The sequence below is a fragment of the Chiloscyllium plagiosum genome, unplaced genomic scaffold (genome assembly GCF_037043375.1).
Source record: "Chiloscyllium plagiosum isolate Xiang-an unplaced genomic scaffold, Cpla_swu_hap1 HiC_scaffold_32, whole genome shotgun sequence".
NCBI lineage: Eukaryota > Metazoa > Chordata > Chondrichthyes > Orectolobiformes > Hemiscylliidae > Chiloscyllium > Chiloscyllium plagiosum.
The window spans coordinates 38,902,058-38,919,978 of NW_028270170.1; the positions used below are offsets into that span (position 1 = coordinate 38,902,058).

Sequence of the window (17,921 nt, forward strand, 5' to 3'; positions counted from 1 at the left end):
CGGACTAGTGTCATTACAGATGACAACCTGAAAAGTCTATTGATCAGTTTGTCAGAAGATGCCACAACAAAGGGCATGAGTGTGACTTTTCAGAGTCCATCAGAGAGGCTCATTGATTTAGTCATTGGCTCTACATCTCCTAAAGCATTTCAGAAGCACCTTGAGGCAAGTGAAGGTGATACCATTAACACATTACTTGAAGATTAGCACAAGTATGAAGCCATAATGGTTGCTCAATAACAATTGCATGCTATAGGTGTAGCCAATATTATTGCTACAATCAGCAGAGTGCATGGAACCAAAATCTGTAAGAGACAAAGCTTGTTGCACTGACCCAAGACCTTTTCATGATATCCATAAAAAAGTAAGGTCGACTTCCTAATAAAGTTAGATCACATGGGATTCGGGAGAGATTTTATTGCTGGAACAGCACAGCAGGTCAGGCAGCATCCAGGGAACAGGAGATTCGACGTTTCGGGCACAGGCCCTTCTTCAGGAATGAGCAGAGAGTGTTCAGCAGGAGAAGATAAAAGGTAGGGAGGAGGGACTTGGAGGAGGGGCGTTGGAAATGTGATAGGTGGAAAGAGGTCAAGGTGAGGGTGATAGTTCGGAGTAGGATGGAGGCGGAGAGGTCAAGAAGAAGACTGCAGGTCAGGAAGGCGGTGCCGGGCTGGAGGGATCCGGCTGAGACAAGGTGGGGGGAGGGGGGATGAAGAAACTGGTGAAGTCCAAGTTCATCCCCTGCGGTTGGAGGGTTCCCAGTCGGAAGATAAGACGCTCCTCCTCCGACTGTCGGGTTGTTGTGGTTTGGCGGTGGATGAGTCCAATGACCTGCATATCCTCGGTGGAGTGGGAGGGGGAGTTGAAATGCTGTGCTACAGGTTGGTTGGGTTGGTTCGTCCGGGTGGCCCAGAGGTGCTCTCTGAATCGCTCCGCAAGTAGGCGGCCTGTCTCCCCAATATAGAGGAGGCCACACCGGCTGCAGCGGATGCAGTAGATGATGTGGGTGGAGGTGCAGGTGAATCTGTGGCGGATATGGAAGTTTCCTTTGGGGCCTTGGAGAGAAGTGAGGGGGGAGGTGTGGGCGCAAGTGTTGCACCTCCTGCGGTTGCAAGGGAAGGTGCCGGGAGTGGAGGTTGGGTCGGTGGGGGGTGTGGATCTGACAAGGGAGTCGCGGAGGGAGTGGTCTCTACGGAAAGCTGATAGGGGAGGGGAGGGAAATATATCCTTGGTGCTGGGGTCTGTTTGGAGGTGGCGGAAGTGACGGCGGATGATGCGCTGTACATGGAGATTGGTGGGGTGGTAGGTGAGGACCAGTGGTGTTCTGTCCAGGTGGCGGTCCGACGCCCCTCCAACCGCCACCTGGACAGAACCCCACTGGTCCTCACCTAACACCCCACCAATCTCCATGTACAGCGCATCATCCGCCGTCACTTCCGCCACCTCCAACCAGACCCCAGCACCAAGGATATATTTCCCTCCCCTCCCCTATCAGCTTTCCGTAGAGACCACTCCCTCCGCGACTCCCTTGTCAGATCCACACCCCCCACCGACCCAACCTCCACTCCCGGCACCTTCCCTTGCAACCGCAGGAGGTGCAACACTTGCGCCCACACCTCCCCCCTCACTTCTCTCCAAGGCCCCAAAGGAAACTTCCATATCCGCCACAGATTCACCTGCACCTCCACCCACATCATCTACTGCATCCGCTGCAGCCGGTGTGGCCTCCTCTATATTGGGGAGACAGGCCGCCTACTTGCGGAGCGATTCAGAGAGCACCTCTGGGCCACCCGGACGAACCAACCCAACCAACCTGTAGCACAGCATTTCAACTCCCCCTCCCACTCCACCGAGGATATGCAGGTCATTGGACTCATCCACCGCCAAACCACAACAACCCGACGGTCGGAGGAGGAGCGTCTTATCTTCCGACTGGGAACCCTCCAACCTCAGGGGATGAACTTGGACTTCACCAGTTTCTTCATCCCCCCTCCCCCCACCTTGTCTCAGCCGGATCCCTCCAGCCCGGCACCGCCTTCCTGACCTGCAGTCTTCTTCTTGACCTCTCCGCCTCCATCCTACTCCGACCTATCACCCTCACCTTGACCTCTTTCCACCTATCACATTTCCAACGCCCCTCCTCCAAGTCCCTCCTCCCTACAGGGCCTGTGCCCGAAACGTCGAATCTCCTGTTCCCTGGATGCTGCCTGACCTGCTGTGCTGTTCCAGCAATAAAGTTTCAACTTTGATCTCCAGCATCTGCAGACCTCACTTTCTCCTTCGGGAGAGATTGTCAACTGTATACAAAATTGGCTTGATGGTAGAAAACAGAGGCTAGTGAAATAGGGTTGTTTTTCAGATTGGAGGTCTGTAACCAGTTCCGCAGGGATCAGTGTTGGGATGACTTGTGTTTATCATTTATATCAATGATTTGGATGAGAATTTAGGAGACATGGTTAGTAAGTTTGCAGATGATACCAAAAGGGGCAGGACCTACCTAGTAAATGATAGGGTCCAGAGCAGTGTTTTTGAACAAAGAGACCTAGGGCTTCAGATACATAGTTCTTTGAAAGTCATGTCACAGGTGGACAGGGTAGTTAAGAAGGCATTTAGCATGCTTGCCTTCATTGCCCATACCATTGAGTACAGGAATTGGGATGTTATTATTGAAGTTGTTCAGGGCATTGGTGAAAGCCACTTTTGGAGTACTGTGTACAGTTATGATCACCCTGCTATAGGAAGGATATTATTAAATTTGAGAGAATTCAGAAAATATTTACCACGATGTTGCCGGGCTGGAGGGCTTGAGTTATAAGGAGAGGCTGGGTAGGCTGGGGTGTTTTTCATTGGAGGTTGGAAATTGAGGGATTATCCTCATAGAGGTTTATAAATTCATGATGGGCATAGATAAGGTGAATCACTAAAGTATTTTCCATAGATTGGATCAGTTCAAAGTTAAGTGCAGAGGTTTAAAGTGAGAGGTGAAAGATTTAAAAGGGTTGTGAGGGGCAGCTTTTTCGCACAGAAGTTGGTTCGTATGTGGAATGAATTGCCAGAGGAAGTAATGGATGCAGGTACAGTTACTACACTTGAAAGACATTTGGACAGATACATGAATAGGAAAGATTTAGATGGATATGGGCCAAATGCAGGGAAATGAGACTAGTTTAGATTAGGAAACTTGATCAGCATGGACAAGTTGGACCAAAGGGTCTGTTTCTATGCTATATGACTCTATGACTCTGTGTGGCACCAATGGACATTCAAAAGACCAATCCAAATTCCAGAACAAAACCAGCACCAGTACAACTGCACAACACTGGCAACAAGGAAAGTGTTAAGGAGGTGCACTAATCCAGTTACATTGGTGAGGTCAGAGTCAACCAAGTGAAAGACAAAGTTCAGAAAATGACCACACTATGTATACGGTATTGGGTGATCAGAAGCTTTTACAACAATTAATATCACATATCCTGAAAAGACCAGTAATACATTTGGAAAGCTAAAGGAACGTATTGAAAGCTAATCTCAACATTTTGCCACTACATAGCCTAAAAGATATTTACTTTAGCAAGTGACATCCCATCATATAGCCTATGAGAGACCATCTCCCAACATAGAGCAGATTAATAATTCTATGCATTCGCAGAACCATACTGCAATGTCAGCACATCAGCTCCATGAAATCATTTATCTCACAGAATCACAGACATGTTAGAGTGCAGAAGGAGGCCATTTGGTCCATTGTGCCTACCATTGGCTCTCCAAACAAGCATCATTACCTAATGCCAATCTCCTGCGTCCGATTGAAACTTTTCTATCTAAATAATTATCTCATATCCTTTTGAATTCCTCAATTGAACCCCCTTTCACCACATTTCCAGGCAATACATTCCATCCAAAGTAATTGCTGTATTAAAATTATTTTATCACACAACTCTTGCTTCTCTTGCATATTAATTTAAATTTATGCACTCTGATTCTTGTTCCTTTTACATGCAAGAACACTTTCTCCCCAACCCTAACCCTATCTTCTCTATTAAGTCTCATGATTTTGAAAGTCCATCAAATCTTCTCTAAGCTTTTCTTCTCTCCAAGAAGATCAGTCCCAACCTCTTCAATCTATCCTCATACCTGACCTTTTACCATTCTTGTAAATTGCTTCTGCAAGCTGTCTTCATATCTTTCCTATAACATGGTGGCCATAACTGTACACAATGCTCCAACTGAGGCCTAACAAGTGTCTTGTACAATTTCAACATTACCTCTTTGCTCTTCTACTCTCTGCCCCATTAATAAAGCTAAAGACACAGTATGCTTTATGAACTGCTCTCTCCACTTGTCCTGTCCCCTCCAATGATCTGTGCGAACATACACCGAGATCCTTGTTTGGAATTATATCCCTTATTTTATATGGTCTTCCAACATTCTTCTGACCAAAGTACATCATCTCGCACTCCTCTGCATTGAACTTCATCTGCTCCATATTTGCCCATTCCACTTGGTATCAATCAACCTAACAGATAGGGCCAACTGTGCATGCACAGGTGTTGGTACGGTCATAATTCATGAGATTCACAGTACACCCACTGTGAAAGGGCCGGCCACATGTGATGTAATCAAATCAGTCAACAATCTTCAAGGATGTTACATTGACATGAGCTGTAAGTCAGGTACAGGATGGTTACATCTGACAGACTGAGCATATTACCGAAACCACACAAAGACTAAAATATTCATTTTAATCCACACATTGATTGGCTTGACTATGAAGTTGAAGATGTTCTCAAGGCTGATCTGTTACAGCCAGGGTGAACAGTTGCAATTGGCAAATGCTGAGGATGAGCAACTACTGAGTTACAGAAAGTCATTATCTAGGGATGGCCTGACCATGTTAGAGAAGTACCTGAGAGGAACCATGTGTTTTGGCAGTACAGATGTGTAATTGGTATAATATCAAAAGCAGTTTGTAATGATACCACATAGTGACTCATGGATATTGAATGCATAGAATGCTAGCACATGAATCTCTACTCTGGACAGGGATGAATCAAGGTATTCAACAGCTCAGGAACGCATGTGAGGCATCCAAATGTATTGATACCAGAAGAAGCCCCTACATTTGTTTTATTCTTCTATGGATGAAAGTATCTCTGTCAAGGTCGGTATTAGTTGCCTGTCCCTAATTGAGTGGCTTGCTGAGCTATTTCATTGGGTGGTTAAGAGTCAATCCAATTGGATCTGGAGTCATACATATGCCAGATCAGGTAAGGACAGCAGTTTTCCTTCCCTAAAGGGCAGTAATGAACTAGATGGGACTTTTACAGTAATATTTGCAATTAGATTTTAATTTAGCTTTTAATTCCAGATATTAATGAACTCAAGGTTGTCCATTTACCGTGGCGAGGTTTGAACCCATGCATCCAAAACAGTGGCCTGCATTCTTAAGCAATAGTGCACTGAAATCTTTGCTAGATGCCTCGACTTCTCTGTACATGATGTGCCAGACATTCCATGGAAGAACATAGCCACAGATCTATTCACAGAGCACAGGGAAGATTACATACTTGTCATGGATTACTTCTCAAAAGTACCCATCATTTGATGACTTAACAACACAATGAGTACAACCAATGTTGAGATGTAATGTGCTTATTTCAGGTTATTTGGTTTCTGGGTCATGTAGTATCTGACAGCAGACAGCAATACACTGATTTAATTTAAAGACTTGTCTACTAAATGAAGACTGACCCATATCACATCATCACCACACTATCCACACTCAGTCTAGCAAATCAAATAGTATGTATTGTCAATTCATTAAATGTTGAGCAACGAAGTATGATTTTCACATTTTTTCAATACTAATGGTAAAGGAATTACCATCACCAACTGAATTTATGCTTGGAAGGGAAATGTGAATGATTTTGCACGCCAACCAATTGTCTAAACATTCCAAAAGAATGGGCATTCTTCTAAAAAGAATTAAAGAGGTACATGATGAACAAGCAGCTAGAAACCTATTAAAGCTGCACACTGGGCAGAGAGTGAGAACTGGAGAGAGCCTGTCATCAAATTGGCTGGACCAGCAGTATTAGATCTCATCTTGTTTTGACTAGAGCTTTCTAAACTCTTCTGGACCACAACTTCTGGGGCTGAGGGAGAAAAAAGAAAAGCAAAGAGGTGAAGGGGGTTGGAAACCCAGAAAAGAGGCCCAGAGCACAGCCCAAAGTAATCCACCCGAAATAGAGTCAGAAACAATCAGCATAAAAAAGATCAGCACAGTTGCACCTGAACTTTAGTGTGGATTATCTATTTTGCACCTAACACTTTTTTTGTGAACTGCCTGAATTTTTTAGAAGGAGCAAAAGATTTAATAATATATAGACTTTAGGCGTGATATCGAAGCTGTTCTTTATCAATGCTGTCAGATCTGGTTTTAACTTTGAACTATTGTTGCATGAACCAAAGGTTGTGTTCTGTGTTGCTAAACAAAGGTGACACTTTGAAAGATAAGATTTTAATCCGGCATTAATTTGATATATTGCACGCACGGTTTGCATACTAGCTTGATCTGACTAATCCTTCACTTGAAATTGGATCAGCTCGTTGAGCTGCTGTACTGTTTTATAGTCATCCTGTTTGTTTTTTCTGTTATATTATCTTCAAAAGAAGTCAAGGCTGAAAACACAGCAGAGATTGTAATAGGCAATGCTACTACTGACTGCAATTGCTTAATATAAGTGCTTAATAAAATCAAAGAGTAGTCCTCCAGAAGTTTTCAAATCAACTCTTTGAAACTAAAAATTACATTTTGAGCTCTACTCCACACATCTCCAGCTATTCATCCATGGAATGCACATCATATGTGCAAGGGGTCGTGATGACCTAGTGGTATTATGGCTGGACTGTTAATGAGAGTCCCAGGTTCGAATCCCACTATCGCAGGCAGTGGTATTTGACTTCAATGAGAATCTGGAATTAGAGTATAATAATAACTTTGAATCTATTGTCAATTGTCGGAAAAACCCATCTGATTCACTAATGTCCCTTAGGGAAGAAAACGACCATCCTTACCTGGTCTGGTCTGAGTGTGACTCCAGACCTACAGGAATGTGATTCACTCTTAACTCGCAATTAGCGCTGGGCAATAAATACTAGCCCAGCCACTGATCCCACAACCTGTGAATGAATAAAAAAACACAACTGACCTTTTGTCCTTCCTGTTGCAGTATAATCTGGCAGACCTAGATGAGGGGCTTGACAGAGCACTCAGGGGGTAAAGATACCTGCAACTCCCATGCCCCATAGATGATATTGCACTTTGCATCAAATGCCAATGGCTAGTGGCTGTGAGCCTCAATAATAGTGACCTGTTCCTGCCATATGCCTTGTCCCAGCTCCCCTACACACCTTCGTTCTGTCCAGAAGTGCAAGCTGTTTATAGAATCGTAAAATTCCTACAGTGTGGAAACAGGCCATTCAGCCCTCAAGTTATAAACGACCACCTGAAAAGGATCCCACTCAGACCTATCCTCCTACCCTAACCCTGTAACCCTGCATTTCCCATAGCTGATCCACCCTATTTAGCCTACACATCCCTGGGCTCTACAGGCCAATCCATCTTTGGACTGTGGGTGGAAACAGGAGCATCCAGATGAAACCCATACAGATATGGAAAGAATATGCAAACTCCACACTTACAGATGCCCAAGGGTGGGATTGAACCGGGTCCCTGGCGCTGTGAGGTAGCAATGCTAACCACTGAGCTACCATACCGCCAAGTGTTGAAGTGCCCATGGATATCTTGTTCTCAACTCCAAACCCCTTCCTTCACAAATTCTGAGTTCAGCCATCCAACCTTGGCAACCCCAGGAAATACCGAAGCAATGTGAATCTGATGATGACATTTGCATGCTGCCAGTAATCTGACATTCACATCCACCTGTTCATATGTTGTAACTGTAAAGGCTGATGGAGAGTTGGCATCAGCACATGTGGCCTTGAGTGGGCAGCAACCAGGACAGGGTTAAAAGAATGGTTTGTTTACCTGACAGCACACTGAAGTGTAATGTGATGAGCCAAGCAATGCTGCAGCGGTCTCCAAAGAGGAGGTACAAAAAGAACTGGATGGGAGAACTTACTGGCAAATCCAGAGAATTTCAGACGCTTTGCAATAAGATTCCAAACTTCAACTCCTCTGTAATCAGGCTGCCTGGCCATTTTAACAGCGATATATTAGACTCCACTTTGCTGCTTCATGCTTTGATTGCTGTGAGTATTTGTCCACATTTGGGATCCTGTATTACATCAGCCTGTTGAACTGTACAATGTCAAGATATCATCAAATGGACACAGGTTACAGTCAAGTGGACACATATCCTTAAAGAATGCCATGTAATACAGTTAACAGCTAACAAGCTCATCCAGGGAATCGAGGAAGTCCCTCGTAGGACAGCGACACAAATTAATTTCATTCCCAACATGGCCCGGTAAAGATTCTTCAATCTAATTGGATTTGTAGGAACACATTTAGCCTGCTCTCACAGGTTCCAGATTGCCTATAGCATGGTGCTGAAAGGTGTTTACTCATTACACAAAATTCCATTGCCAAAGGCCACAGAAAACATGATGTACAGAACTGAAACAGACTATTCAGCCTAATCTGCCCATGCTGGCGGTTATGCATTTCTCAAGACGCCTTCTATATACACATCCAGATACCTTTTAAATGTTGTAACTGTACCAGCCTCCACCACTTTCTCTGGCAGCTCATTCCAGACACCCACCACTCTATGTGAAAAAGTTGCCTCTTTATTTAAACGTACCACCATGACATTCTGCTCTTTTCTCCTTCCTTACTTATCCAGCTTCCCGTTAGTCATTACATATGATTAAATTCAACCACTATTCCTAACCACCATTTGAATGAAGAAAGCTCTTGTGAAATCTCTGTTGGATTTCTTGAGGACTATTTTATATTGATGGCCTCGAGTTACACTCGGCTCCACAAAAGCTGGACGGGTTGAGCTGTAGGGAGAGGCTGAATAGGCTGGGGCTATTTCTTCTGGAGTGTCGGAGGCTGAGAGATGACCTTATAGAGGTTTATAAAGTCATGAGGAGCAAGGATAGGGTGAATAGACAAGGTCTTTTCCCCAGGGTAGGGGAGTCCAAAACTAGAGGCCATAGGTTAAAGGTGAAAGGGGAAAGATGTAAAATGGACCTAAGAGGCAACTTTTTCACATAGAGTGGTGGGTGTCTGGAATGAGCTGCCAGAGAAAGTGGTGGAGGCTGGTACAGTTACAACATTTAAAAGGTATCTGGATGTGTATATGGATAGGAAGGGTTTAGAGGGATCTGGCCAAATGCTGGCAAATGGGATGAGATTAATTTAGGATATTTGGTCAGCATTGATGACTTAGACCGAAGGGTCTGTTTCTACACTGAACATCTCTATGACTCTATGACAAAGATGAAACATTTTCTCTGTATCCACTCTATCAAAGCCTCTAATAATTGTAAAGATCTGCATTAACCCTCATCGTTCTTTTTATGAGAAAAGTGACACAGCCTGTTAGTTCTTTCCTGATGTGTAAACTTGTGAATTTCTGGTATCACACCTGTATATTCCATTAACAAATTCACTGGACATTCTTAGTTTTATAATATAGCAGCCAGAAGTGCACAGAGGACTCTTGACTTTTAACAATAGAGTGTCACTGGTTCACCACTGACTGCAAAATCCAACCATTGAATTTTTCTTTCTTTTCTGACTTTCTCACCGTCTTTCCTGATGACACTGCTTCTCCAGTACATCCCATGAGGAGGCAATATTCACCTCTCAAACTGCTGACTGTCTATAGGACAGACAATGTGAGGGATCTGTTCCTGATCTGACAAACTCTCTCACACCCAGAAGACAAAGAGAAATAGAAGCTGCTTCCTAGCCCCACCCCACCCCCTCCTATTTATCTCTCCACTCTGGAGGCTCTCTGCCTTCCATCCTGATGAAGGGCTTTTGCCCGAAACGTCGATCTCCCTGCTCCTCGGATGCTGCCTGACCAGCTGTGCATTTCCAGCATCACTCTAATCCAAACTCTGATTTCCTGCATCTGCAGTCCTCACTTTTGCCTAGAGATGCTGAGGCCAACTGTACACATATATTACAATTAGAAAGCAGAGAGCTCTCAAAACTAAAAACCTAAAGGACTGCGGATGCAATATCAGAAACAAAAACCAAAGTTGCTGGAAAAGCTCAGCAGGTCAGGCAGCAACCGTGAAGACAAATCAACGTTAATGTTTGGGATCTAGATGAAATATCCAGAACTGAGGAAGGGTCACTACACCCGAAATTTTAACTTTCATTTTTCTTCACAGATGCTGCCACACCCGAGATCTCAAACCTCTTTGCAAATAATGAAATCATTTTTTTTAATCTCAGCCTCTCTCATACACATGCTCTCTCTCATACACACACACATACACACACACACAAATACACCTGCCATACTCACACCCACGCACAGGCTTATACTCCATCACTCCCACACACACACTTTACCAAGCTTTCACCCACGCAAACACACACTCTCTCGCGTGCACTCACACTCACACACACACTCACATGCACACACTCTCTGTCTGTCTCTCTCTCTTTCATGTACGCACACACACATAGAAGTCTATGGGGTGAATTTGCATTTGCAGAATTACATTTGCAGATACATGCTATTTTGTTCAAAAAATACACAATCTGCAGGGAGTCAATGTAGAAGTCAATACATGTAATATTTTGTAAATTCCACTTTGGAAATAGAACCAGTCTGACTCAAGATTTTTATCTCAGCAAACGTAGAAGCTTTTTTTTGCACAGAAGAATCCTATAAACTACAACAAGATGAACCCAGACAATCCATGTTTGATTGGAAGTCAGAAGTCACACAACACTGGGTTATAGTCAAACAGGTTTATTTGAAATCACAGCTTTCAGAGCGCTGCTCCTTCATCAGGTAAGGTCTGTCCATCCCAGTCCAACACTGGCACCTCCACATCATGATTGAAAGTGGACTTTCTCCTGGATGGAGGGAAACTTGCTTTCATAAATGTCTTGTAATGTATGTGAACTACCACTAGATGGCGGTTCAGTTTAGTAACATCTCTTCGAGGTTCACTTCTGAAAATGCAACATTTCCACAGATTAGCACTAACCCGGCTTGGGTTAGCTGATGAAATGTCCAGGAAATCTAAAACTTTCTGATTCAGAAATATGTGACACCAACTGAGCCACTATGACACTTGCCCAACGTTAGGTTTCTTAACGCAGCCCAACATTTTAACTTGACAAGTTCTGATTCCTATGGCAAGGCCTCCAGATGTGATGTGAACCTATGGCACTATTCGAAGAAGAGGAGGGGAATGCTCCAACATTAATGACTGAAACAACATCATCAAACCGGATCGACAGCTCAAACTCTCATTGACATCTGTGGGATCTTGCTGTGTGCAGTCGGCTGCCCCATCTCCTAATTTACAAAGTGATTGCACTTTATTGGCTGCAAAGCACTTTGGGTCTCCCCATTTTCTTCTTCTGTGCTCCAATATATTTTCTAACTCTGTCTCCACTATGTTCTTTGACTAGGAGAACAAAAAGGCTCCCTGGGCCTTATGGGTGTTGGCGGGTGGTTTGAGATAGTCCAAGGAGCAGGTGTTGCATGAATGCCACAAGAGGGCAGAATGTCCAAAGTGGGATTCACCAAACAACAACATAATTGCTGCCTGCAGACTCATTTGCTTCAAATTGTAAGCTGCGGACGTTAAGCAATGCTTTTGAAAAATTCATTTGGCTCTGATGCTGAGCCAGAATGTAGGTTAATAAAAATTGAAAGCCTGTAGTTTATGTCCTGGGACAGGAAAATGCAGATTGACATAGCAGGTGAGTCTGGGTGGGCAAGTTTGTTTTGATGTTAGGAAGAGCATTCCTGCATCCACCTCAACACAACTGCCCATTCCTTCACACTATGGTATCCATCTATCTTCAGAGAATGTGCCAAGAAGACATGACCTCTGCATTAAATATGGTCTGTTGTGCCTGTAGATGCCAATTCCTGAGTGGCAGACCATTCCACATATGGCACAGGTGAATACCATAGGCCCAATTGACGTTTGTTCTTTCCACTGCATTGAACAGGTGCCAACCACAATTGACAAGGTCCCCACACAATGGCACAAAGTAGATCAACATGTGAGAAGATAGCTCTGCCCACACCACCCAAAGTACAAAACTTGTCCAAAAAGCCAATCCCTCATGATCTTATGCACTTGATATTTATCAAAGAAATTATGAGAGGCTCAGTTGGGTCATGAAGATTGTGCACTGATCTGTGCATCTTGCCTGAGAGCCTATCTCGCAGTCCCACATTAGAGTTTGCAATAACGTCATCACATCAGCATTATTGATGACCTCTTATTCTGTGGTGGGAGCTTGTTGGTCACACAAGCTGTCTGTTCAAATGCTCCTCAAGAAGGTTCACCGGGAGCATTCTGCTATTTCCCAGTGTCCAGCCGGGGAACAGCAGTCAATTCATTGCCTAGTATCTCATACTCTCTCAAGGACATGAGTTACCAGTGTCATCCACCCATTCTCCTTTTCACCAGGATGACAGGAACACCTGGTATTGATCGCTGAATTCAAGGGAGTAGTTTGTTTCATTGTGGTCAATTCCTATTCCTGTTGGATGGAGGTCCAGGAACTAAATTGACTCACGTATGAATCCATTATACTCTCCATGCAGACAATACTTTCCACATCTGAAATCCCAAACATTACCATTTCTAACAATGGGCCACAATTCACCAGTGACCCTTTCCAATCCATTGCAGTCTTGTATGGATTTGTCCATATTACAAGTTCATCAAAGAACCCTCAAGCCAATGCTGAAACTGAACAAGGATACAGACCAAGAAAGAAAGAGGGTTTTCATTTATAATTACAGCTCTACACCAATACAGAATGATCTTGCCCCATGTCAGCTTTGAATTGACCATAGACTGCAAACTAATATTGTTCCCTCAACACAAACTCCAAACATTGTACTGCAGGACCATGAACAACTGAGATGGAAAGGGCCCAGTATAGGGCAACCTGGACCTTTACCTGGAGACATAGGGTTCATGATCTGCCCAGGTTGGAAAGAAAATTCATGTGTAGCTCATGAAGAGGGTGTAATGAGGTATGAAGCTGCAAAAACTGAGATATACCTGCCCAAACATGAAATTGTTTCATCTGAAAAATACAAGCACCATAATTTCTCTGAAAAAGAAGCTCAGTGGATTGCATTACCTGATCCTTCAGAGGAAATTACAGCTGCACAACCATTAACAACACAGACAATAAACAAAGACTCTCACTGAATCAATATGGAACACACAAATCCTACACAACCTCAAAAGAAACTTCATACACCTTTGGGGAGACTGGTGAAAACACCCTGAAAGTCTCATTGACTCAAGATTGGGATACAAACAGACTCTGACCTTACACTTTTAATACAATGTCTAAGCTGAAATGTCATCTTTTGTTATAAAACCTTAAGTTATCTCAAGAAGGTCACTTAAAAGAAGTTCTGGGATTTACATATTAATGAACCAAAACCTGCAATCCATTCTAAAAGATGAAAGATTTAACAATCCATGTTTGTTCAGTATGTCATTTCAGTTGCATGACACTGTAATCTTTTGCTATAAATTCTGTGTTTTATGATCTTATGTTCCACAACCACCTGATGAAGGAGCAGCGCTCTGAAAGATAGTGCTTCCAAATAAGCCTGTTATTTCTCATAACCTGGTGTTGTGTGATTTTTAACTTTGTCTACTCCAGTCCAACACCAGCTCCTCCACATCATAGTTAACTGTTTGCAGCGTCTTGTATTCAGACCTCATAAGTCTCCAACTCCAAACAATCTCTCCACAGTTACATTGATCATGTTAGATACTTTTAATTAATGTGTTCAGAAGTGGATTTACACCTATTTGGACTTGGACACAAGCCTCCTAGCTCAAAGGTAAGGACACTACTTAGGTTGGAATAGGTAGGAGGAGAATTGAGTGAAGTATAAATACCAAGAAGGGTTGATAGGACTGAATAGCCAATGGTGCTATGAAATTCCATGCTTTGACTAATTGAATGTTGTACCACTGTATACTTACTGTACCACACAATATGCCTTAAAAGGGAAAACATCTGCATTCTGTCAAACACTCCTCCCCCTCCTCCAGCACTGGAATCAAAACTCCTTCCCATAACCCCCGGTACTCACCCTCCCCCATCACCAACCCCACTACACATCTCCTCACTTAAATAGCTAACTGAATGTGTACAGCTTGCTGAATGGCAAGTCAGAAGTTTTTGACCTTTTTCTGTGGTGAGTAGCAAACAGAGAGAGAGGGAGGAATAAATAAACATGAGATTTTGTTTTGCACCTAATTGATCCAATGGCACCAGGTTGAACAAAAGCTAGGATGTGTGCCAAGAACTGAAAGGAGCATAAAATGATGGTGAAAATTTCACAGAACCTGTGGGAGCAAAGATCCCCCTCACCATAAAAACCTAGGCCTCAGGATCAAGATGCTCCCATGGTGTATTTGTGGTACAGGTCTAGCCTACATCCCAGCCCTGAGTCATGGAAATCACCCAAATCATGTTCCATTTTGTCTGAAGATTTCAGATGGACCCTATCCACAACAACATAGAATCTCTACAGTGTGGAAGCAGGCCATTCGGTCCATCAAGTGCACACCGGCCCTCTGAAGAGCATCCCACCCAAACCTAACCCCCATCTTATCCCCGTAACTCTTCATTTCTCATGACTAATCCACCCAGCCTGCACATCCCCTGGATACTATGTGCAATTTAGAATGACCAATCCATCTGACTGCATGTCTTTGGACTGTGGGAGAAAACCATGGAGATACAGGGAGAATGTGCAAAGTCCATACAGACGGTTGTTCAAGGGTGGAATCAAATCCAGGTTCATAGTGCTGTGGGACAGCAGTGCCAACCACTGAGCCACAGTGCCATCTATGATATATAAATCTGCAGACTAACAGTGGGTGGGAGAGATATACATCATATAGAACTCATCCTGATAACCACCTATGTAAGCAATTACATCAGAATGCTAACAAGAGGTATCATCATGTACTGAGCTACTATATGTCCTCAGTCATGTGAAGGATGGGTCTGGCTACCTTATTGAGGAATCCTCCAAGCATTCAGTCTGTGTTGTAGAGGAAGGTCTTTGTACAGATAAACACCTTTGCCTCCAAGGCTATCAAACAGCAATTCCACATGTGACATCCTCAAAGGAGAGCAGCCTGCTAAAGCCACCTGACAAAATATCTCATCACTAGAATTCCCTGCCAAGCATCAAGATGGAGCTTTCTTGATGGTAAGAAAGGTCCTTCCCATCAAATCCTTCATGCACACTTTGCTGCTGCACACTGAACTTGAGATAATTGCAGAGAAGAAGAGACCTAGTCTATTTCCTTTCGAATGCCTAGTTGGGAAGAAGATTGGGATACCACATTGGCTCTTCTCATGTTTCATCGCAAGCAACGTAGAGGCTCTGTGTTCAATGGAGTGTTCCCAGAGACATACATCAAGACCATCAGCAACTGCTAGAGGATGATCTTTGAACTGTATGAAACTTGCTGGCCTTCTTGAGCAATCTGTAATTGCAAGTGTTATGAAGCAAATCATATACTGTACTGAAATTGTACAAACTGATTTGTATTGCTCTTAAAATAATGTCAAATTTGAGGCTCCAGAAGAAACAGTAAAACTGGCAAATGAAACATACTGCTCAAACTCACTTGTATACTTCAAAATAGAGGATTAGTATGACCGGGTATGCTGATATCTGATTACTGATTTTTACTGTTTTCTCCCTATCTAGAATATTATTTAATGGATATCAACTAATTTTTAGACAGAAAATAAAGAAGACTTCTTTCAGGGGTCCCAGCCAAGGTGAGTGCCTCCACCAAATATCACTGAAGGAAATGAACTGCTTGCTAACTGATTATGGGAGCTTGCTGTGTACACTCAGATGAATGGAGATTCCAAAGAGAACAATCAGTGGCTGTTGGCTGTTGCCATAAGCAACCACAGCATCCAGGAAACCCATCAAATTGTGAATGATCACAATCCCAAGATTCAAAAAAAACTATTTCTCAGTCCTTCTCAGGGTTAAATGCCATGACAAAGGTTTGATGTTATTGATCTATTCTGTGTAATTCTCCCTTTCCTATGTTGGATGAATGTAGAAGAGATATTTAATCAACAAAAGTAACTTTCATTTATATAGTGCCTTTAGCATAGCAATGATGAGTAGGCATTTTAATCATTGTTATTGAACTAAGGGTTGGGTGGATTGGCAGTGCTAAATTGCCTCACAATTCCCTGGGATGTACAGGCTAGGTGGATTAACCATGGGAAGTGCAGAGTCATGGGGATAAGATGGAATGGTCTTTGGAAAGTCAGTGCCGACTCAATGGGCTGAGCGGTCACTATCTGCACTGTAGGGATTCCATGATTCTATAAATTTGTTACCAGTGCATAACGACACACTGAGACAGAAACATGGAAAATCTTAAGGGATACGTTAAAGATTAGAGGCATCGGAAAGCACAGGCGCTAGCAGCTGAACACACAACCATGGGTGGCTAAAGGATGCTCGAGATTTGCAACAATGTGAAGCACATGTTCCCCAAGCCATCACCAAAAGAGCCATTTTCTCCCCTGAGTTTTCAATACTTTTACATCTGGTAAAATATTTGAAAAGAAAATGACAATTTTTTTTTAATATTACTGTGATTTTTCTCCAGGCTTCCATCTGGCAACTCTCAAGCTCTAAAGCCATGTGGAGAGCAAAGGTTTGGGAACCCTGTGCCTGAGGTATGGTTCCTAGAACTAAACTCAATACTTAGAGGCAAGTGTGGAAACATTCTAAATGAGACTTATGAATTTGAAAGATTAAGGTGGTTCACAAACCTATTTAAACTTTGTTCAAAGTTGTATGCAACACATCAGATCTAGCCAGTTATTTCACTGAACTGAGTGAGATTCATTCACAGTGAAGAAAAGACGACTCCTCTTTACCAACCCAAGCAGCCCACACAGAGTATCTGAGGCAAACCATCACATAGTTTTCCCTGTGAATCATTTTCCCAGTCCAGCATTGTATGTGCAGTAATTCAAACACAGGGTAGACCATTGCTTGAGCTGGGGTTGTTTCAACGATCCATTAGGCTATGACGAATCTATTACTTGCCCATTGTTAAAACACTATAATTTCTCCAGGTCCTTCTGTGCTTCCCTGTAACTGTCAGGGTCGAACGTGTGAGACACCTGCCCTTATTCCAGCTGTCCGCAAATGCACCCTGTTGTTATGTCACCTAATGCACTAAAAACATTAGCTGGTAAAGCTGTAATCTCTGGGGTTTTACTGACACTCGTAAAGCACTGAAACTTCGGTCTCAACTTTATGAAGCCTTTTAAACCCTTTGACTGAAAAGGCAGCCTTGTAATCACTGCCAGCCTCCTATTATCAGAGAAGATATATACTTTAGGGCTAGTTTAACTTCTTTACAGAGATCAGACATAACTGAGCATTTTGGCTAATACTAACATGTAATTTTAGAGCCTGTCATTGTTTCACATGTGATCATTTAAAATGGCTGTCCCTTGCAGCACTGTACCAGTCTCAATGGACACTGGTATTAAGAGAAAAGACAGTTAAACTTCCTTGATGGGTTATCAGAGGAAATGTCGCCCCTTGCCTGCTGTGGAGAGGCATCAAACCCAGGGTCGACCTTAGTCTGTACAGACTTAACCTGGTCACAAAATGTGGTCCAGGACTTGG

The 17,921-nt window shown here is 43.2% G+C and overlaps 1 long non-coding RNA gene across 1 annotated transcript in view; it reads left to right on the top strand.

Annotated features, from left to right (window-relative positions):
* LOC148141811 (uncharacterized) overlaps positions 1-16,967 on the top strand; it is a 47,767-nt gene extending 30,800 nt beyond the window's left edge. Inside the window, exons 2-3 of the long non-coding RNA XR_015752448.1 lie at positions 15,954-16,027; positions 16,885-16,967. This is a non-coding gene — a long non-coding RNA (uncharacterized LOC148141811). The remainder of the gene's footprint in view (positions 1-15,953; positions 16,028-16,884) is intronic.
* The last annotated feature ends 954 nt before the right edge of the window (positions 16,968-17,921 follow it).